Source organism: Aotus nancymaae, unplaced genomic scaffold (genome assembly GCF_030222135.1).
Source record: "Aotus nancymaae isolate 86718 unplaced genomic scaffold, 86718_ANA_hifiasm-v0.15.2.pri h1tg000089l, whole genome shotgun sequence".
Classification (NCBI taxonomy): Eukaryota; Metazoa; Chordata; class Mammalia; order Primates; family Aotidae; genus Aotus; species Aotus nancymaae.
Window position 1 is genome coordinate 15,671,559 of NW_026988504.1, and position 23,730 is coordinate 15,695,288.

The following is a 23,730-nucleotide window of genomic DNA, read 5'->3' on the forward strand; positions in this document are numbered from 1 at the left end:
ATTTTTGGGGTCTACTAAAAGGGAACTAAACCCAAAAAACAATATGGCAAAGTTGGCCAGGTCTAGGAGACATGACTCATTGCCAGATCGTTCCATAACACCTTCTAGAGAATATGTCACACCTTCAGCTTCCGAGGACAAGCCCAAAATACCATGTGAGTGTGCTACCATAATCCCAACTCAACACCTCTAACTGGCCCCACCTCCAATATTTATTGACCAAGTTAGGAATAAATACCTGACACATGCTTAAGCAACCCATTAGCTAGCAAACAATCATTCAGATTCTCTCTCAAGAATCTAAACTAACACACCAAGTTAGCTACTTTGGGGAGCAAACCCAAGTTTTGAAGTATAGCAACCAAGAGAAAGCAGATGAACTCAGTATACAGAAAAAAGTAGAGCAAACACACAAATAAAGCAAAGATTAGAAACCACACAGCATCTGAAATATGAAGGAAGCAAACTCAGGCTCCAGTGGTCTCAATGACACTAGCATTAGTTGAACTCAAAAGGATTTTTGTGTCTCTTTTTATTTTAGGTAGCTTGATGGATCTCTGTTGTTACAACCAAAGATATTTATCTAAATTCCATTCTTCTTGTTAGAAGTTTTTGCCTTGGCATAATATTAAACTTACAGAAAAGTTGCAATAATAGCACAAGGAACTCCCATATACCCTTTACCCAGAGTCACCAATTGTTTATACTTTGCCCTGTACGCTTTGTCATTTTATGTCTTTATCTACTTCTACATATACATAGAAATACATGTATATTACTTCCTCAATCATTTGTGAATTAGAAGTGTCATGCCTCTTTAGGCCTAAAAACTTCAATATGTATTTCCTTAGAACACAAACACTGTTTTTAATAACCACAGCACAGTTTTCAAACTGAGGAAATGTACTATTAACATGATGATATTATCTAACGCACAGTTTATACTCAACTTTTACAAATTATCACAGTGATGTCATTTATAGCGATTATTTTTCACAATCCAGGATCCAATCCAGAATCACGCACTGCTTTTAGCTGTCACATCAACTATTTATTTCTCCTTTCTTTGTTGTTTAGTGACCTTGACATTTTTGAAGAGTACACACAGTTATTAAATGTCTCTCCATTTGGATTTGTCTGATGTTTCCTCATGACTAGATTCATCATGACAAGATTTTGGCAAGAATGACAGTAAAGTGATACTGTGTCCTTCTTCATTGTATCATATTAGAAGGAGGCTAGTTTGTCCCGATATCTCCAATGTACACTTAGTAACTTGGTTAAGATAGTAAGCACCAAGTTACTATAAGGGTAATATTACAAAGAAAGTTTCTCCACTGCCATCCTTTTAAAAAGTTAAGAGTATCCCCTCTCTGGAAACTTTTACCTTGATGTCACAGAATAGCTCTATATTTCCACCCTGTACTCTAGCATAGAAATCCTAGATGTATTATGTATTACTAGGGCATGATACCTGACAAAACATCAGGATTAGAATATAGAAACAATCTTACTACTATAGTATATAAAGACAATATAAGGGTACAGATTTAGATATAGATGTAGATATAAATAAAGATACGTACATATGTGTTTCATCTATATAGACTGAAATCAGAAAACGTTTCTAATTAGTTTGACATCCAAGGAACCGTGACTTCAAAAAACATTTAAGGTTTATTTTTCTGAGATCAGAATACACATTGTCAATTTCAAATTTAAGATGTAAAAATTAGGCTTACAGATCTATTTCAGGCTATAATGAAGTAGGGGTACCAAACTAACCTCCCACTGTTTATCATAAAATGGGATAAAATACATGAGATAACCATTCTCAAGTATTGGACAACAGGCAATGCAGTACTGTGATCCTTATGAATTGAAGCCCACGATAGTCCCAGCTTTCAGCCTGGGTACAACTAGAGTCCATGTAGAGCACCACAGGCCCACTAAGCTGAGAAGGCAGAGGTCAGAGTTCAGGGCAGTTAAAGAAGCTGGAATCTAAAGAAACAGTCAATAGAGTGAATCGGCAACCAACAGAATGGGAAAAAATTTTTGCAGCCTACCCGTCAGACAAAGGGCTGATATCCAGAATTTACAACGAGCTAAAAAAGAGTTACAAGAAAAAAACAAACAAGCCCATTCAAAAATGGGCAAAGGATATGAACAGGTACTTTACAAAAGAAGACATACATGAGGCCAACAAACATATGAAAAAATGCTCATCATCACTGGTCATTAGAGAAATGCAAATCAAAACTACGTTGAGATACCATCTCACGCCAGTTAGAATGGCGATCATTAAAAAATCTGGAGACAACAGATGCTGGAGAGGATGTGGAGAAATAGGAACACTTTTACACTGTTGGTGGGAGTGTAAATTAGTTCAACCATTGTGGAAAACAGTGTGGCGATTCCTCAAGGACCTAGAAATAGAAATTCCATTTGACCCAGCAATCCCATTACTGGGCATATATCCAAAGGATTATAAATCGTTCTACTATAAGGACACATGCACACGAATGTTCATTGCAGCACAGTTTACAATAGCAAAGACCTGGAACCAACCCAAATGCCCATCGATGATAGACTGGACAGGAAAAATGTGGCACATATACACCATGGAATATTATGCAGCCATCAAAAACGATGAGTTCTCGTCCTTTGTAGGGACATGGATGAACCTGGAAACCATCATTCTCAGCAAACTGACACAAGAACAGAAAATCAAACACCACATGTTCTCACTCATAGGTGGGTGTTGAACAATGAGAACACATGGACACAGGGAGGGGAGCACTATACACGGGGGTCTGTTGGGGGGGAGGGGGGGATAGAGGGGAGTGGGGAGTTGGGGAGGGATAGCATGGGGAGAAATGCCAGATATAGGTGAAGGGGAGGAAGGCAGCAAATCACACTGCCACATATGTACCTATGCAACAACCTTGCAAAGTTTTTCCACATGTACCCCAAAACCTAAAATGCAATTTAAAAAAAAAAAAAGAAGCTGGAATCTTAAATGCAGGGCACAAGACAGGTATGAGCTGCCCAACAGATTTCCCCGTCACTCCTCAACCACAAGCCGATGGCTGGGATGTGCGTGCCCTGGGTGAATAACAAAACATCACGGCTACAAAGTAGAAAATATAACAGCTGCTACAGATTAAAGTGCTGGGAGGCCCCAAAGACGCTGCCCAGCCAGAGTGGAGACAGCTTCCTAACAACCTGCAAACACCTGGGAATTCAGCTGAAACAACATAAAGGCCACACCTTAGGACTACTCTAAACCTATCTGACAAGGACTGAAAGCAAGCCTCAGAGAGAGAGTTTGTAAGATAGGTCCCAGGGTGTTGGATAATATCTTTGACTCTCTATGTATTTGCCTTAACAGAATGTAAAAAACAAGTCCATACAACTTAAAGGTAATTGACTAGGAATTGAACAGTCTATAAGAACAACAACAACAACACAAAAACATACTATAGAGAAAAATAACAGAATCCAGAGTCTCTACAAGGTATCACCCACAAGGTCCTTTATCTAGTAAAGATGCACCAAAAAATAAAGAAAGAAAAAAGAAAAAATTTTATCCATAGGCAAAAGCAATATAAATAAATTTAATAAGGCTCAAGATGACTCTACTTCAGCACACAAGAGTTTAAAGAAGTTCGTATAAATACCTTCAAAGAACTAAAGGAAAACATGCTAAAATATTAAAGGAAAATATTATTTTAATGAGAGAACAGATAAGATATCTCTGCAGAGAAATTGAAATTATTAAAAGAAAACAAATGAAAATTCCAGAATTGAAAAGCACAATAATTCAAAGGAACAAAAATTCACTAGATGAGCATAACAGAAGATTAGAGAGAGCAGAAAAATTAGTCTATAAATTAGATGACAGAATAGAAATTCTCTGAAAGAAAAAAGATTGAAGAATTTATTTTTAAAAATTAGTAACACTTTAGAAAACTGTGAAACAAAATCCAAGAGTCTAATACACATGTAATTGGAGTTGCTATACAAGCAAGTAAGAAGAGGGAAAGAATATTTAAAGAAATAATGGCCAAAAATTCCCCATTTGATAAAACATAAAAATACTGACTTAGAGAACAAGATGCTCTATGAACTCTATGCAAGGTAAATGCAAGAAAACAACACCAAGAAACATCACAAACTGTTGAAAACCAAAATTAAAGAGAAAAATCTTGGCCAGGCACAGTGGCTCACACCTGTAATCCCAGCACTTTGGGAGGCTGAGTTCAGGAGATTGAGACAATCCTGTCCAACATGGTGAAACACCATTTCTACTAAAAATACAAAAATTAGCTGGGCATGGTAGCACGTGCCTGTAATCCCAGCTACTTGGGAGGCTGAAGCAGGAGAATTGCTTGAAACAGGGAGTCAGAGGTTGCAGTGAGCCAAGAGCACTCCACTGTACTTGAGCTCGGCAACAGAGTGAGACTCTATCTCAAAAAAGAAAAATAAAAAAGAGAGACAGAGAAATCTTAAAAGCAGCCAGAGGAAAAGAGGCATTATATTCAGAGAAACAAGAAGCTCCCCAGAAGAAACAACAGAAAGCAGAGGACAAAGGAATAACATCTTAGAAGTGCTAAAAGGAAAATTCAGATAAAATATAACTTATCACCAGTAGAACTGAACTAAAACACATACTAAAAAGTATTCTTAAAGAAGAAAACTTAGAAACTCAGAAATGAAGGAATGTACCAGAAATAGTATGGAAGCAGAGAAATATAAAAGCCATTTTTATCTTCTCACAATTCCCCAAAACATAACTATTTAAAGACAATATAACAACTTGGAAAGTTAGGTTTCATAAGGTATTTAGAACTATGATAATAGCACAGGGTTAAATTAGATTATACTGTTTTAAAGTTATTAGATTTATGAGGTAGAAATTAGAAAATGGGAAAAGTCCAGTGTGAGCAATACAATATTGACACTGAAAATAGACCTTGATAAGGTAAGGATGCATAATTTTAGCCCCAAAACAACCAATAATAAAAAAGCATATAAAGGGAAAATATAGCCAAGAAATCAATAGAAAAATTAAAATGGGATTACAAAAAAATACTAAAAATTAGGCAAGAAAGGAGCAACAGAGTAGTGAAAAATAAAAAAAAGGTGTCAGTGGAAACAAATACCAAGAAGGCAGATTAAACCTAACCATATTGATAATAACTACATTAAATTTAAATGTACTAAATACTCCAATTAAAAGAGACTGTTAAAAAAATAAGCAATGGGCTCTTGAATGGGCAGACAGGAGGCAGGCAGACTAGACTGCAGCGCCTACTCGGAGGGACAAAGCAACGTGTAGAGAGGCTCGCATCGTGAATTTTAGCTCCAGAATGATGGCAAGAATGAACCAGAAATCCGGAGAGGACCCCTAGACCCTCTGAAGGAGAGGACTGCTCCTGCAGGACCTGGGAGACACCTCAAATACTGCAAGTTCCCCAAATGCGGGAGTGGGAAAAAGATACCCTCTGCTCCCGAACACACACCCACACTGGGGAAACTGAAGTTCTAGCTTGCAGGAGAAGTTTCTGACCTTACCTGGAACTGAGTCAATTTAGAGAGCTGAGCGAAATATAGGGGTAGAGGAAGCAGTGGGAAAGGCCCTGGGAGCTCACTGGGTCCCCACGCAGGCCATTCCTGCCTGGTACCACAGGGACCTTTTAGGAGGGCAGCTAGATGTGTAGGGGGAAATGCCACAGAGAGAAGGAAGTCTCCAGCACAAAAATAGAACAGTAAACCACCAAAGCTAAGAACCCTCACAGAGTCCATTTCACCCCCATGCCACCTCTACCAGAACAGCTGCTGGTATCCATGGCTGAGCGACCCATAGATGGTTCACAACACAGGACTCTACGGACAACCCCCAGTCCCAGCCCAGAGCCAGGTAGACTCTCTGGGTGGCTGGACCCAGAAGAGAGATAACAATCACTGCATTTTGGCTCACAGGAAGGCACATCCACAGGTAAAGGAGGAGACTTTAACATCAAGAGAATGCCCCATGGGACAAAAGAATCTGAACAACAACCTTCAGCCCTAGACCTTCCCTTGGACAGAGTCTAACAAAATGAGAAGGAACCAGAAAACCAACTCTAGTAATATGACAAAACAAGGCTCTTTAACACTCCCAAAAAAAATCACACTAGCTAACCAGCAATGGATCCAAACCAAGAAGAAATCCCTGATTTACCTGAATAATAATTCAGGAGGTTAGTTTTTAAGTTAATTAGGTAGGTACCAGAGAATGGCGAAGCCCAATGCACAGAAATCCAAAAACAAAAGAACAATACAAGAAGTGAAGGGAGAAATATTCAAGGAAATAGATAGCACAAAGAAAAAACCCTCAAAACTCAGGAAACACTGGACATACTTACAGAAATGCAAAATGTTCTGGAAAGTCTCAGCAATATAATTGAACAAAAAGAAGAATGAAATTCAGAGCTCAAAGACAAGGTCTTCAGATTAACCCAATCCAACGAAGAAAAAGAAAAAACAGTAAGAAAATATGAACAGAGGTTCCAAGAAGACTGGGATTATGTTAAACGACCAAACTTAAGAATAATATCAGTATTCCTGAGGAAGAAGAGCAATCTAAAACTTTGGAAAACATATTTGGGGGAATAATCAAGAAAAACTTCCCTGGCCTTGCTAGAGACCTAGACATCCAAATACAAGAAGCACAAAGAACACCTGGGAAATTAATTGCAAAAAGATCAACACATAGACACCTTGTCATCAGGTTGTAGATTCTGGATATTAGTCCTTTGTCAGATACATAGATTGTGAAGATTTTCTCCCACTCTGTGGGTTGTCTGTTTACTCTGCTGACTGTTCCTTATACCATGCAAAAGCTCTTTAGTTTAATTAAGTCCCAACTATTTATCTTTGTTTTCATTGCATTTGCTTTTGGGTTCTTGGTCATGAAATCCTGCCTAAGCCAATGTCTACAAGGGGTTTTCCAAATTTATCTTCTAGAATTTTTCTAGTTTCAGGTCTTAGATAAAGTCCTTAATCCATCTTGGTTGATATTTTTGCATAAAGTGAGAGATGAGGATCCAGTTTCATTCCCCTATATGTGGCTAGCCAATTATCCCAGCACCATTTGTTGAAAAGGGTGTCCTTTCCCCACTTTATGTTTTTGCTTGTTTTGTCGAAGATCAGTGGGCTGTAAGTTTTTGGGTTTATTTCTGGGTTCTTTATTCAGTTCTATTCCGTGGTTCTGTATCTTTTAAGTGGAACATTTAGGCCATTTACATTCAATGTTAGAAATGAAATGTGAGGTACCATTGCATTCATCATGCTCTTGTTGCCTGCATACTTTGGTTTTCTTGTTTTTTGTTTTTGTTTTTTAACTTGTATTTCTGTTTTATAGGTCCTGTGTGATTTATGCTTTAAAAAGATTCTGTTTTGATGTGTTTCCAGGATTTGTTTCAAGATTTAGAGCTCCTTTTAGCAGTTCTCATAGCAGTGGCTTGGTAGTGGCGAATTCTCTCAGCTTTTGTTTGTCTGATAAAGACTGTATCTTTCTTTCATATATAATGCTTAGTTTCACTAGACACAAAATTCTTGGTTGATAATTGTCTTGTTTGAGGAGGCTGAAGATAGGGCCCCAATCCCTTCTACCTTGTAGGGTTTCTGCTGAGAAATCTGCTATTAATCTGATAAGTTTTCCTTTATAGGTTACCTTGTGCTTTTGTCTCCCAGGTCTTAAGATTATTTCCTTCACCTTAACATACATATATATGTGTGTGTGTATATATATATACCTTATACATATATATATATATACACCTTAACATACATATATATGTGTATTTATATATATGTGTGTGTGTGTGTATATATATATATACACACACACACACATGGGAATGTGGGTGGAAAAACTACCTGTTGGGTACTATGCTCACTACCTGAGTGATGGAATCCATAACCTAAATCTTAGCATCACACCATATACCCATGTAGTAAACCTGCATGTGTTCTCCCTGTATCTAAAATAAAGTTAAATATTTTTCTGAGATTTTTATGCTAAATGTTTTTAAATAAGCCAATTATATGCTGTCTACAAATGATCTATATTAAATGGAATGGCACAAATAGGTTGAAAATGAAAAGATACAAAAAGATATTCTATGCAACTTTAAGAAGAGGAGTACTATAAAAGATAAAGATGGCTATTTCATAACAATAGAAGATATCCTAAATATGTGTATACCTAATAGCAAAGTTTCTATTTTTATACAGCATAAATAATTTATATCCAGCATATGGTAAGAACTGTTACAACTCAATAGGATGATGATGTGTTTTAAAGTGTTTAGTAAAAGACTTGAATAAATACTTAACATAAAAAGATATATAAATAAGCACATTAAAAGATGCTCAATATCATTAGTCCTCAGGAAAGACAAATTAAAACAACCATAAACTCAAGCTACAAAAAAATACGAGGGAACCTTAAGTGCATATTGCTAAGTAAAAGAAGCCAGTCTGAAAAAGCCAACAATATGACATTCTAGAAAAGACAAAATTATAGACAGTAAAAAGATCAGTGGTTATGAGAAGTTTAGAGGATGGAAAGGAGGGATGAAGAGGTGGAGCACAGACTATTTTTATGGCAGTGAAAGCATTCTGTATTATACTATAATGGTGGACATTATGCATTTACCAAAACCCACAAAACTGTAAACACAAAGGGTGAACCTTGATGTGAACTATGAATTTTTGTTAATATTAATATATCAATATTGGTTGTGAGATTGTGCCACTGCACTCCAGCCTGGGCAACAGAGTGAGACTCTGTCTCCAAAAAAAAAAAAAAAATCTCCTTGAGTGTAAAGATTTTCTACTTATAGTATAAACAGTTAAATTTTAGAATTATCAAGGTCACAGGATCACTTTGCTCAACTGAATATTTACAGACTTTCAACTAAGGAGTTTGCTGGAAGGAACATTTCCAGTGTTCCAGCCACTCAGCCATTCAATATTCACTCCCACGGAAGAGCAGATTTCTTATTCAAAATTTACATGTGTAAGTTTTGTTTAACATTGTATCCTAAAATTAGCAGCATACCAAAATAAAATAGAATAATCATTAATGACTCTTTAAGGAAAAAAATATAGTAATGTTATTTAGATAGGCATCATCTACACATTTTAAAATACCAAGGAAGTCCCTCTAATGTTGACCAACTACCTCAATCATGTTAAAAGGAACAAAATGTACCAGAAAAATCAAATTTATTTTGATGTAGAAAATAACTCTACAAATTTTACAAGCATTCAATGAAGTGTAAAATGTAGCCACTGTAATATTTCTAAAGTTTTTCAAAATACTGATTTACTATGCCTATGTAGCAATTAAATTGTAAGGCATAAAAGCTCTAAAACATCACTGAGGTCAACCTTTTGTTCTGTCCTGCTATTTCCAAGCATTATCAGTAACCACTGAATGATGTATTTACTTAGTCACACCTTTTTATATTTCAACATCATCACTCATTATATTGTAAAACAAGTGATTTATAAAATAATCATCACTCAGGCACTTAATTGTTACAATCATCTTTCTATATAATTCTGTTATTAGTCAGAGGAAATTATCATGTTAGTAATTAAGATTCCTCCTGATTAATGTCTCCAGTGTATTCTACTCTCAAAATATTAATCTGTAATATTTCATAAAGCAATTGTTATGCATTATGCTTATAGGTAAACATAGCATTGAAAAAGTAAGTCATTCTCTCGTTATTTTATCCCTTGGGGTTACAGATGTACGGAATTTTCCTAAACAGTAGTTTTAATTTTCTCATAATCTATCACAGTAAGAAGTGATATTCAGAGAGTATAAGGATGGGTACCAGAAGCTTCAGAAGAAGAGTTGGCGGCTGGTGATAAGATGAAGATGGTTAATGGTGTTCAAAAAAAAAAAAGAAAGAATTAATGTGACCTACTATTTGATAGCACAACATGGTGACTATAGTCAATAATAACTTAACTGTACATTTTTAAATAACGGGAAAAGTGTAACTGGATTGTTTACAACACAAAGGATAAATGATTGAGGGGATGGATATCCCATTTTCCATGATGTGATTATTTTATATTGGATGCTTGTATCAAAACATTTCATGTACCACATAAATACATATACCTACTATGCACCCACAAAAATTTTAAAAAAAGTTTAAAGAGAAGTGATATTTAAACAAATAACACATAGTCCATGCTGTTTTCTTTTTTAATTTTTAAAATATGTTTACACATCATATAAAAACACAGTTTATATAAAGCATAAATATAATACTGCATACTGAGTTTTTGTTTAGCTTGTGTGTACTTCTTCATGCTCATTTCCTTTATTCGACTCTCTCCCTCTTCTCCGCATTTCTACCTACATCCACACCTGTATTGGATATTCCATATTAACAACCTAGCATGTTTCCCTATTTTCTGCCATGCTTACAGAATGATATACAAATATACATGAACATACACACATACACATGTATGACTTTTTGTGACACAGACTGCTATAGTCCTCAGATACTTATTCTCCTCTTCTTTCTTTGGGGCTCCACCACCACCACCACCAAATTGGACTGCACACGACTGCATCATATATAGCTGCATGTGACCACGTGAGTAGGTATGGTCAAGGGGAATGTTGGAACAGAAATGATGCAGGCAACTTTTACTTGACATCTTTAAAAATAAAGAGGCTTTCTCTCAATGCTCTCTTTATTTCTGAAGAATGGTACTGCTGAGCAACTGTTATCACAGATCCGGAGACTGAAGCCACATAATGAGGATGGCAGAGCTTCTCCATCAGCCTAGGTCCCCAATGACATCACAGAGCAGACAACACTCCCTACACAACCTGGACCGATATGAGAACTCAATAAATTATCTTCTGCAAGCTTCCATATCCTTAAGAACACATAATTTTTTATTATGAATGTTTCACACACACACACACACACAAAAAAAAATCTTTCCTAAATCTTGCCTTTCTCCCTGAAGAATCCCTCATGGAAATCCTTCTAAAATCATCTGCTATAGTTTCTATCATTCTTTTTAACTGCTACCTACTATTCCTCCACGGGGATAAAATATTTGCTCAACCATTCCCCTAATGCACATTCATCTAGTTTTCAGTGTTTTTCTACTACAACCTATGACACATAGTTTATAGCAGAAATAAATGCACTAGAACATTGATTTCTATGGGACAGAGTCACAGAAGACACACTGAGTCAACGGGTGGATAAATCTCAGTGGATTTTGACCTCTATTAAAGGTTATAACAATTCACATTTCCACCAGAAGAGTAAATATCTGATTAATACTCTAAGGGAATTTCCCTGAACAGTACTGTGTCTTATTCTCTTTGCCTATGTTTTGGACTCATATAAATCTGTTCTTCCATGGAATGCCCTTTCAGAATTTTGATCCTTGTTTCTGTCAACTAGTAAGACTTCTTGGTGTACTATATACAGTAACACAGTCTGTCCCAAATATTTCCTGAAATATATATTTTTCTATTGACTTGTATGTTAGTCAGGGTTCCCCAGAGAAACATATGAATAGGATATATAGAAATATATGTAGCAAGAGATTTATTATAGTAATTGGTCCACATGGTTATGGAGGCCAAAAGGTGCTGAGGTCCTCTGTCTGGAAGCTGAAGAACCAAGAAAGTCAGTGATCTAAACAGTCAGACCCTGAAGGCCTGAGAAGCAGGGGCACCAACCTCCAAGGGCAGGAGAAGATAGATGTCCCAGCTCAAGCAGAGTATGGATTCACCCTTTGCCTTTCTGTCCTGTTCATGCCCTCAAGGGATGAATGATAAATAATGCCCACCCATATTGTGAAAGGCCATTGGCTTTACTCAGTTCACCAATTCAAATGCTAATCCCTTCTAGAAACACCTTCACAAACATACTGAGAAATAATATTTTACCAGATATCTAAACATTCCTTAGCCCCATCAAGCTAACACATAAAAATAGCTATCACACCCTTATTTGTGATTTTTTTTTTGCCATAAAAAGCTCTTCAATTCCACTTGAGTCAAATATTTCTATCATTTCTTTTATAGCTTCTGGATTTTAAAAGATTTGGAGGTTAGAAAGGTTCCCAATTCCTAAATGTTTTGGTAAAAATTTTGTTGTTTTGAACTTGTTTGGGTATTTTCAGGTTAAGTTTCAGTACACCCAGAAATTGTTGTTTTTTTTTTTTTGAGGATGAGGACCCAATATTGTCAGTGTCTTCACCTAGCATTGCTTTTGTACTATCAGAGTAAATGCCAATGCAGAAAAAAAAAAAAACATAAACAACATTTAAATATTATTACAAAAATAATTTAGCTATCATGCATGAGTTTCAGGAAACCCAAGGTTCAAAGACCACATTTTGAGAAACACAACCTTAGAGAAACTCTTGCATATGTATATCAGGATACACATATAAGATTATTCATAGAATTATCATTTTTAAAGGCAAAAAATTAGAATAGATTTATCAAAAAATGGCAAGAAATGTGATGTTCATTAAATAGAAAATAGTGCAAACAAACCTACTACAGCTATATGGCACAACATGGATGAATGCCTCTAACATACTATTGAGCAAAAGAAGCAAGACATAAAAGAATATAAAAAGTAGCCGGGCTTTGAGGTGGCTCATGCCTGTAATCCCAGCACTTTGGGAGGTCGAGGTGGGCAGATCACCTCAGGTTGGGAGTTGGAGACCAGCCTGACCAACATGGAGAAACCCCGTCTCTACTAAAAATACAAAAAAATTAGCTGGCCATTGTGGCGTATGCCTGTAATCCAGCTACTCAGAAGGCTGAGGCAGGAGAATAATTTGAACCTGGGAGGCAGAGGTTGCAGTGAGCCGAGATCGCACCACTGTACTCCAGCCTGGGCAACAAGAGCAAAACACTAAGTCAAAAAAAAAAAAAATATATATATATATATATATATATATATATATATATATATATAAAGTTTAGTTTTATTTATATAAAGTTCAAAATTTGGTAAAATGAATGTATTTCAATTTTCATAGATGCTGGTATTAATGCCAAAATTAATATTAAAAAACAAATAGGTGAAAATTATTATCAGAAAAATCAGAATAGTGGTTACTTCTAGGAAAGATGGAAGAGAGTATGATTACAAAAGGTCAGACAGCAGGCTTCTCAGGATATTGGCAACAATCTAATTCTTACCTGGGTGGCATTTACAATGGCATTCCTTTGTACAATTATTTATCAAATTATGTGACTTTGTGTGTACCTGAATACTATGCTTCATAAGAAATCTATACCTGTTCTCTCATTTATTATGTCAATAATTGTGGCTTTATCATAGATTTATTTAAATTATACATTTGACTAGCAAGCACACAAAAAAAGGCCTAATTGGCATTACATGTAAGAAAGAAGCAACATCTCTTTTTAGGCAATAGATGGAAACATTCAATATGGATGAAAATGATGTTCAAGGAAATTTTTTTTTTTTTCCCACAAAATGAGCAATTTTATACTCTGGTTTCTCTTCAGATTGTATAAATCTTTCACCTTTTACAAAAGGAGCAATTTCTACCATCTGTTCTCTGAAAATTGACAGTTGCTCTGAAAATTGATCTCTTCTTGTTGTGTTGCCTCTTCTTTCATTTTCAGTGAAAACAGTTTTCCAAATGTATTAATGCCAAAAAGCCTTTTTTCAGATTACTAAAAAAAGGAAGAAAGAAAGAAAGACCCACTGCTTGATAATGCTCACTGTCACACAATTCTGTGATGTGGATATCAGAGAAAATGTGTTAGCAATTACAAAGGCAAGCAAGTCCAAGAATGTTTGTGAGTGATAGGCTAAAGTTAAAATAAAGGATCACTGGTTCACTGAACATATGTTTTCCCATAACTTATGAGAAATATGCCCAAAATAAATTGACAATTTATAAGAACACCCAAAATATTTTATATGTGGGTTGGGCACAGTGGCTCATGCCTGTAATCCCAGCAGTTTGGGAGGCCCAGGCAGTGGATCAACTGGGGGCAGGAGTTCAAGACCTGCCTGGCCAACATGGCGAAACCCTGTCTCTACTAAAAATACAAAAATTAGCTGATGTGGTGGCATGCACCTGTAATCCCAGCTACTTGAGAGGCTGAGGCACGAGAATCACTTGAACCCAGGAAACTGTGGTTGCAGTGAGCCAAGATTGTGCTATTGCACTCCAGCGTGGGCAACAGAGCAAGATTCTGTCTCAAAAAAAAAAAAAAAAAAAAAAGTTATATGTGTATCTGTAGCCACCAAAACAAATCACTATAATTCTTCAACTTGAATAAAATTAGACATTAAAGTAATATTAAATTAATAATATTAATTAGTAAATTATGTTACACAATTGCATTATTAATTACATTAGTAATTTTACATATTTTACTTACTTAACATCTAATGTATCTTCTGCACAATTATGAATTTAAAATGGAAGTTGTATTTTATGAAATAGCCCCTTTTCTAAAAGCTAGTTAAATATTTTAAGACTCTCTAAGACTTCAACAAAATTAAACACTTTAATAAATGCTTCATGACTGATATGGTTTGGCTATGTCCTCACTCAAATATCACCTTGAACTGTAGCAACCATCATCCCCATGTGTCGCAGGAGGGACCTGGTAGGAGGTAACTGAATCATGGAGGTGGGTTTTCCTCATGTTATTTTCGTGGTAATGAATAAGTCTCATGAGATCTGATGGTTTTATAAAGGGCAGTTCCCCTGCACATGCTGTCTCGCCTGCCACCATGTAAGACATGCCTTTGCTTTTCCTTCGCCTTCCGCCATGATTGTGAGGCCTCCCAGCCATATGGAACTGTGAGTCCATTAAACCTCTTTTTCCTTATAAATTACTTGGTCTTGCATATGTCTTTATTAGCAGCATGAGAACGGACTAATACAATGACACAGATGAACTCTATAATCTGTAAAAAATTGATATCACTTAATTATCTTCAGACTTACTGGATTCTTTAAGTATTTCAAACTCCTAAATTTTTATTTTATACCATTAAGAACTGACTAACATAGATTACCATCAGCATTTATAGCAAAACCTCTGAAAGAGATCAATATTTAAATAGAAAAATAAAAATTTTAAATAGAGAAAAAAAGGTAATTTTTTGTTATCTTAAAGCAGAAAGGCTTTTCTAAGCATAACACAAAAACCAGAAGCCTAGAGAAAAGACAGATGCAACTTTTTAAAAGAATTTTTCATGCAAATCAAAACTATAATGAGGTATCAATCTCAGTGCAGTTAAAATGCATTGTATCCAAAAGATAGGTAATAACAAATGCCCACAAGGATGTGGAGAAAGGAGAACCTTCATACACTGGATTGGTGGGAATGTCAATTAATACAACCACTATGGAAAAGGATTTGGAGGTTCTTAAAAAAAAAAAAATAGAACTAACAATTCAGCAGTCCAACTCCTAGGTATATACCCCAAATAAAGAAAGTCAGTATATTCAAGAGATACTTGCACTCCCATATTTATTGCAGCACGATTAACAATAGCAATGATTTAGAAGCAAGCTAAGTATCCATCAGCAGATAAATGGATAAGGAAAATGTGGTACACACACACAATGGAGTACTACTCAGCCATTAAAAAGAAGGACATCCTGTCATTTGTAACAACATGGATGGAACTGGAGGTCACTATGTTCAGTGAAATAAGCCAGGCACAGAAAGACAAACTTCATAGGTTCTCACTTATTTGTGGGAGCTAAAAATTAAAAATAATTGAACTCATGGAGATAGAGAGTAGAATGATGGTTGTTCGGGGCTGGGAAGGGTAGTGGGAAGGTAGATGGGGGAGTGGGGATAGTTAATGGGTATAAAAAACAGAAAGAATGAAGAAGACCTATAATTTGCTGGAACAAATAGGTGACCATAGTCAAAAAATAATTTAATTGCACATTCTAAGATAACTAAATGAGTATAGACTGTTTATAACACAAAGGATAAATGCTTATTCTTTGGTGATGGATACCCCATTTACCCCGATGTGATTATTATGGATTGCAGGTCTGTATCAAAATATCTCATGTAACCCATATACACCTACTATGTACCCACAAAAATTCAAAATTAATTCTAAAAAACTAAAAATAGAAGAAACCTTTTCTATACTAAAAAGTAGCACAAATCAAGACATTTACAGAGAAAATATTTACAAGACATATGAAAAAGAAGTTATACTTTAACATGCAATTTGCTCCAGTGTTGATAACAAAATGGAAAAAGAGACAGTCTCTATACCATTAACGTTAACATAGACATAACCCTTTTTAACGGTTTTATTGAAATATAATTCATATATCCTAAAATTCACACATTTAAACAATACAAATCAAAGGTTTTTAATATATCAGAAAGTTACACAACCATTAGCACAATTTAATTTTAAAACATTTTAATCGCCCTAAAAAGAAACTCTATATCCGTTAGCCAACACTCCATGCACTCCCACGCTTGCAGCCCTATGCAGACATAACTTTATTTTAATGACAAGTTGTCAATGTCAATCTAAAATGTAAATGTGCAACCCTGTGACTGAGCCATTTCACATAAATTATCCTGCAAAAAAAGACATATAGAAATACAGAAAGATATGTATGGGGTGTTCTTGAAATACCATTTGTTATAGAAAAATACTCCAAATCCATATGCATCAATAGCAAACTATATTAATAAAATGTGACATATCAGTAAAATAAAATTTATGTAATTATGAATAACAATGGGGTGATAATTCTGATATGGAAAAAATCATCAGAATATATATGTCAGTCAAAAAGCAATGAAATGGTCTATATACAGTATATGACCTAATTTTACTTAAAAATGAAATAATCCTAGAGGATTTTAAAGAGAATACACTTTAAATTTGCAGCAATGATTATCTCTGAAGAATAAAGTTGAGAAAGTGATGATTAAGTACTTAATAGTTAATATTTCATTTTTTAAATAAAGTTGACTCACTTAAAAGAATGCTATTTATTGCTTTAAAAATATTACTCAGCAACAATAAAAGCATCTTTAGATGAGAACATGCACAAGGGTTGTTTTATAGGGACATGTAAGGCTCTGACAAACTTCTAAACAGAACAGCATCTATCCTCATGCCCACAATTAAATGCTTAATAAAAGGAATTTAAGCAAGTAGACATAAGATTATCTTTCTAAAGGACAATTATGCATTTCATAGTATAGTTATGCACTTAAATTAAGGGGAAAATCCAATTCAGAAACATCTATCTCAAAAACAGAAAAAATAATTAAGCAATAGGATTTTACATAGGTGCAAAGCAGCAGACACAAATATTTTACAATGGAGAAAAATATAAAAAACTTCATCAAAATAAGTCAGAAACAACTATATTTGCACAAATGATTATTTTAGAAAAATGTACAGTGAATATACTTTAATATATGAAATAAGTTTTTTATGTTTACATGCAAACTTCTCAATGATGCCTCAAATACTTTTATAGTATGCCCAAAAGAAAAACAAAAACATAAGGGTGTGGAAAAAAATAAAGCCAAACACATTGAAAAATGAATTTCTGATGCAATGCATGACAGCTTCAAATGTTTTTTCTTGAAAACATATGTGGGTGGCACTGGTATGTTGACTCCTGCCCCAAGTTGTCATCATAAAAAGCACAGATATTATTTCATGAAAGATCAAAACAAAATTTTTATGCAACCACTTCCTTTCCATTCATTTAATTATTTTTATGGCAAGCAGCCTCAATAGTAAGAATTAATACAAAATAAAATTAAAAGGAAAAATAGTTGAGAGTGACTCAAAATGATTTTCAAAATTAATAAATGACAATTTTTAGAAAAAGAAATTCAAAACAAGAGCTCAAAAGAAGGTATGCCTAAGTATAAGAAATATTACTCCCAAACGGGCTTTTTAAAATGTTATTTGTTTTTATTTTAACAGTTTTTTTTTTAACACCAGGATTACATAAGAAAGAAAACCCTGAGTCTGATGTCAGCAAGATGGCAGACTAGGACTTTCAAACACTTGTCCCGCCACAAAAAAAATCAATTTGAACAACGTAAACATGCACAAAAATACCTTCACAAGAGCTAAGTAAATAAGGTAAAATATTATAGCACAAAACAGGAAAAGATAGAATGCAGAATATAGAAAGGCCAGTTTTCTAATACTCATGTCACCCCTCCAACTCCAGACAGCAAAGCGTGGACAGACCCTCCACTTGGGAGGAGGGAAGAAAAGTGAGCACTAGACTTTACCTCAGACCCCAATACCAGGTCAGTCCCAGTAAAACCTAAAACAAGGCAGGACTCCTCAGCCCTAGACTCCCAGCCAGTACCCTAGGACTGACCCTACAAATTCACCCCGGTATAAGGAAAATCTCACAGCCCCAGGCTCCAGACTGGCCCAGAAGATTTAGTCCCTGGGTCCACTCAACCACCATGCTGATCCCAGTAGCCAAGCATCCAAACTAACCCTAGTGCTGGACTGACTCCAGCAGCCTAAGCTTTAGGTCTGCCCCAGAGCCAGACCAGCCCTTACAGACTAAGGTTCCTGGCAGCCTCTGCAGCCCCAGGCTCCAAGTCAACTCCCAAAGCCCAAGACTCCAGGCCAGTACCCATAGGCTGAGCCTCTAGGCCCAGTTTGACACAAGGCAAGATTCCATAGCCCCAGGTTCCAAAGCCAGCCCAGCAGACTTGGTCTCTGGACTCACCACATTGCCAGGCAGGCCCAGTGGCCCTGGGCTCCAGACCATTCACAGTATTAGGCTAGCCCCAACAACTTCAGGTTTCAGGCCTAACCAGGAACCAGGAGAGCCCCCAGAATCACTAGTCATCAGGCCAGCACCCACAGACTCAGCCTCCATGCTGGCCCATGTGAATATAGGCTCCAGACACACCCAATGTCAGGCCAGCCCATCTGGCCCCAGGCATAACCCAGGACTCTGAGCCAGGTCAGCCAACACAATCCCAGGATTCAGATCCACCTCACCTCCCAGTCAGCACCTCTGGCCCAGATTCAGAGCCAGGTCAGCCAACACAACCCCAGGCTTCAGACCCACCCAACCTCCCAGTCAACACCCCTGGCCCAGATCCTAGGTTGGCCGCTGGGGCCCCAATCTCCATATTAACACCCATGGTCCCATACTGCAGGAGACTCAGGGCCCAGTCCAGACTAGCAGACCCAGAAGCCAGGCTCATCCCAATAAAGTCTGGTGCCAAGCCAGCCCTCAGAAACTAAGATTCCAGAACCATCCCTACAGATTCATGGCCTAGGCCCAACCCTGCACACTCAGGCCCCAGGCCTGTCCCAGTAAACCAAAGAACCAGGCCCATCCCAGCACCTGTCTGACCCCTGCAGATTCAGGCTTAAAGCCCACTCTAGAACCAGTTCAGCTCTTGTGGACCTAGGCTTCAGCCTAGCCCTGATGAATACAGATTTCAGGCTTACCATGCAGACCCAAACTCCAAGCTTACTCCCATGGACTGAGGCAACACATCTACCCAGTGGATCCAGGCTCCAAGCTCAAGCATGAGGACCAAGATACCAGGCCCACCCACTTTCGGACCCTGCCTGAGGACTATAGGAGAGAGCCCACCAGTAGACCAAACAGCCTGCCCCGAATCTCTGGATAGGCTGAATCATGACTCGTTTTCTCAGTCTACAAAGACTCTAATAATTTTCTACTTCTTCAAATGTGCAGACACCAACATAAAGCAACAAGCAACATATGAAAACAAAAAGACATAACCCCAGCAAAAGAAAATAATCTCCCAATAGCTGACCTCAAAGAAATGAAAATACATAAACTGCCTGGCAAATAATTCAAACTAATTGTTTTAAGGAAGCTCAGTGAGCTTCACGAAAATACAGAGAAATAATTTAATGAAATCAGAAAAACAATACGTGTACAAATAAGAAAGTTAACAGAGAAATTTTTTTTACAAATCAAACAAATTTGGGAGCTGAAAAATATAATGAATGAAAAGAAAAATATAATATAAAGTATTAACAACTGACTTGATCAAGGAAAACAAAAATTTCAGTAAACTCAAAGAAACATACAGGTTATTAGAAACTATATAGTCAGAGAAGAAAAAGGAAAAAGACGACCAGATGCAGTGGCTCATACCTGTAATCCCAGCACTTGGGGAGGCCGAGGCAGGCTGATCACCTAAGGCCGGGAGTTTGAGACCAGCCTGACCACATGGAGAAACCTTGTCTCTACTAAAAATACAAAATTAGCCAGGCGTGATGGCACATGCCTGTAATCCCAGCTACTCAGGAGGCTGAGGCAGGAGAATCACTTGAACCTGAGAGGCAGAAGTTGCAGTGAGCTGAGATCATGACACTGCATTCCAGCCTGGCCAACAAGAGCAAAACCCCATCTCACACACACATGCAAAAAAAGGAAAATAACTGGAAAGGAATGAAGAAAGTTTATGAGACATATGTGACAGCATCAAAAGAACAAATATTCAAGTCATAGGAGCTAAAGAAGACGAAGAGAGACAAAGGTATAGAAAGTTTATTTAAAGAAATAATAGCTAAAAACTTTCCAAATTGAGGGAAAGATAGATATATCTTGGTACAAAAAGGTCAAAAGTCTCCAGTCAGATTTAATTCAAGCAAGACTATACCAAGACATGTTATAATCAAACTGTCAAATGTAAAGAACAAATGGAAGATTCTGAAAATAGCAAGAGAAAAGCAAATTATATATAAGGGACTTCCAATAAGACTAGGAGTGGATTTCATGGAGAAAATCTTATAGGCCAGGAAAGAGTAGGATGACATATTCCAAGTACTGAAAGACAATAACTGCCAACCAAGAATATTGTGAGTGGCAAAACAGTCTTTCAGAAATAAAGAACAAATAAAATTTTACCAAGACAAAAAAAAAGGCGTAGGGAGTTCATGACCACTAGACTTGTCTTACAAAAACTGCTCAAAATGCTCAAAGAAGACACTAATGAATAACAAAAAATATATATAAAAGGATAAAACTCACCAATAAAGTAAGTACACAGTCAAATTCAGAATAGTTTAACAATGTAATGTTGTAGAAATGACTTATATCTTTAGTATGAAGATATTATATTATTTAAATATAACAGCTACAACAACTTCTTACTATACAATATAAAAAGATGTAAATTATGACATCAAAAAAATGAAAGTGGGCCGGGCGCGGTGGCTCAAGCCTGTAATCCCAGCACTTTGGGAGGCCGAGGCGGTGGATCATGAGGTCAAGAGATCAAGACCATCCTGGTCAACATGGTGAAACCCCGTCTCTACTATAAATACAAAAAAAAATTAGCTGGGCATGGTGGCGCATGCCTGTAATCCCAGCTACTCAGGAGGCTGAGGCAGGAGAATTGCCTGAACCCAGGAGGCGGAGGTTGCGGTGAGCCGAGATCGCGCCATTGCACTCCAGTCTGGGTAACAAGAGCGAAACTCCTTCTCAAAAAAAAAAAAAAAAAAAAATGAAAGTAACAGAGAACAAACTGTAGAGTTTTTATATGTGATAAATTTGTTATTATCAGTTTAAAATAGCCTGTCATAAAAATAAGATGTTTTACGCAAGCCTCATAATCACAAAGCAAAAACCTACAATAGTTGCACAAAACATAAAAAGAAAGGATTCAAAGCATGCCACTACAGAAATTCATCAAATCACAAAGAAAGATAACAAGAGGGAAAGACAGGAACAACTGTTCTACAAAACAACCAGAAAACAAATTACAAAACAGAAGTAGCAAGTTTTTATGAATAATTATGTTGAATACAAATGGATTAAATTCTCCAATCAAAAGACAGAGTAACTGAATGTATTTTTAAAAAAAAGCAAAATCCAACTATATGCTTCCTATAAGAAATTCGTTTCACGTTTAAGAACTTATATAGACTGAAAGTGAAGGAAGAGAAAAAGATATCTCATGCAAAAGGAAATAAAAAGAGAGCAAGGGTAGAAATATTAACATCAGATAAAACTGACTTAAAATCCAAATTATAAAATGAGATACAGGTTATTATGCAGTGATAAAGGGCTCAACTCATCAAGAGGATATACCAATTATAAATATATATGCACCCAACATAACAGCACCTAAATATATAAAGCAAATACTCATATATATAAAAGAAGAGATGGAGTGTAATACATTAATAGTAGGGGACTTCAAGACCACAATTTCAGCAATGGACAGGTTACCAAGAAAGAAAATTAATAAGGAAACATCAGATTTGAACTATACTTTAGAGCAAATAAACCTAAAAGAGACATACAAAACATACCATTCAGTGGCCACAGAATACACATTCTTCTCAACAAAATGTGAAATATTCTTCAGCATAGATCATATGTTAATTCACAATACAAGTCTTCACAAATTTAAGAAGACTGAAATCATATCACAGATTTTTTCTGACTACATGTTTAAACTAAAAATCAGTAACAGGAGGAATTTCAGAAAATTGACAAATACATGGAAATTAAACAACATGCTCTTGAACAGCTAATACATCAAAGAAGAAATTAAAAGAGAAATTAAAAAATATCTAGAGACAATGAAAATAAAAACACAATATACAAAAACTTATGGGATACAGCAAAAGCAGTTCTGAGACGGAAGTGAATAGCAATAAATGCCTACATCAAAAAAGAAGATCTGAAATAAACAACTTAATGTTACACCTAAATAACTTTAAAAAGAACAATCTAAGTCCAAAGTTCATGAAAGGAAGGAAATCATAAAAATCAAAGCAGAAATAAGTGAAATAGAGACTAGAAAACCAATAGAAAAAGTCACTGAAACTAAAACTGAGTTACTTATTTGAAAAGATAAAATTGACAAAACTTTAGCTAGACTAAGAAAAAAATAAAAGACAAGTAAAATAAGAAATGAAAGAGAAGATGTTAGAACTGATGCCACAGACATATAAAAGATCATGAAAGTCTACTATGAGTAATTATATGTCAACAAATTAGCCTAGAAGAAGGAAATAAATTCCTGGACACATAGAACATACGATAACTGAATCATGAAGAAATAAAAAAGCTGAACAAATCAATAATGAGTACAGTGATTGAAGCATTAATTTATTTATTTACTGTTTTTCTTTTCCTTTTTTTGAGATGGGAGTCTTGCTCTGTCACCCAGGCTGGAGTGCAGTGGTGTGATCTTATTGCAACCTCTGCCTCCCTGGTTTAAGTGATTCTCCTGCCTCAGCCTCCCAAGTAGCTGGGATTCCAGGTGCACACCACCACACTCGACTAATTTTTGTATTTTTCGTACAGATGGGGTTTCACCATGTTGACAAAACTCCTGACCTGGGGTTATCTGCCTGCCTCAGCCTCCCAAAGTGCTGGGATTACAGGCGTGAGCCACCGAGCCTGTCCTTGAAGCGTTAATTAGAACACACACACACACACACACACACACACACACACACACGAAAAGAAAAACCATACGCCCAGGACCTGATGGCTTCACTATTGAATTCTACCAAACATTTAAAGACCTAATAATCCTCCTCAAACCTTCCAAAAATCTGAAGAAGACAGAACACTTCCAAATTCATATTATGAGGTCAACTTTACCCTGAC

At 36.2% G+C, this 23,730-nt stretch overlaps 1 protein-coding gene across 11 annotated transcripts in view; it reads right to left on the reverse strand.

Annotated features, from left to right (window-relative positions):
- The window catches only part of CEP112 (centrosomal protein 112), a 664,691-nt gene that overhangs the window by 537,702 nt on the left and 103,259 nt on the right, over positions 1-23,730 (reverse strand). The window lies entirely within an intron of this gene.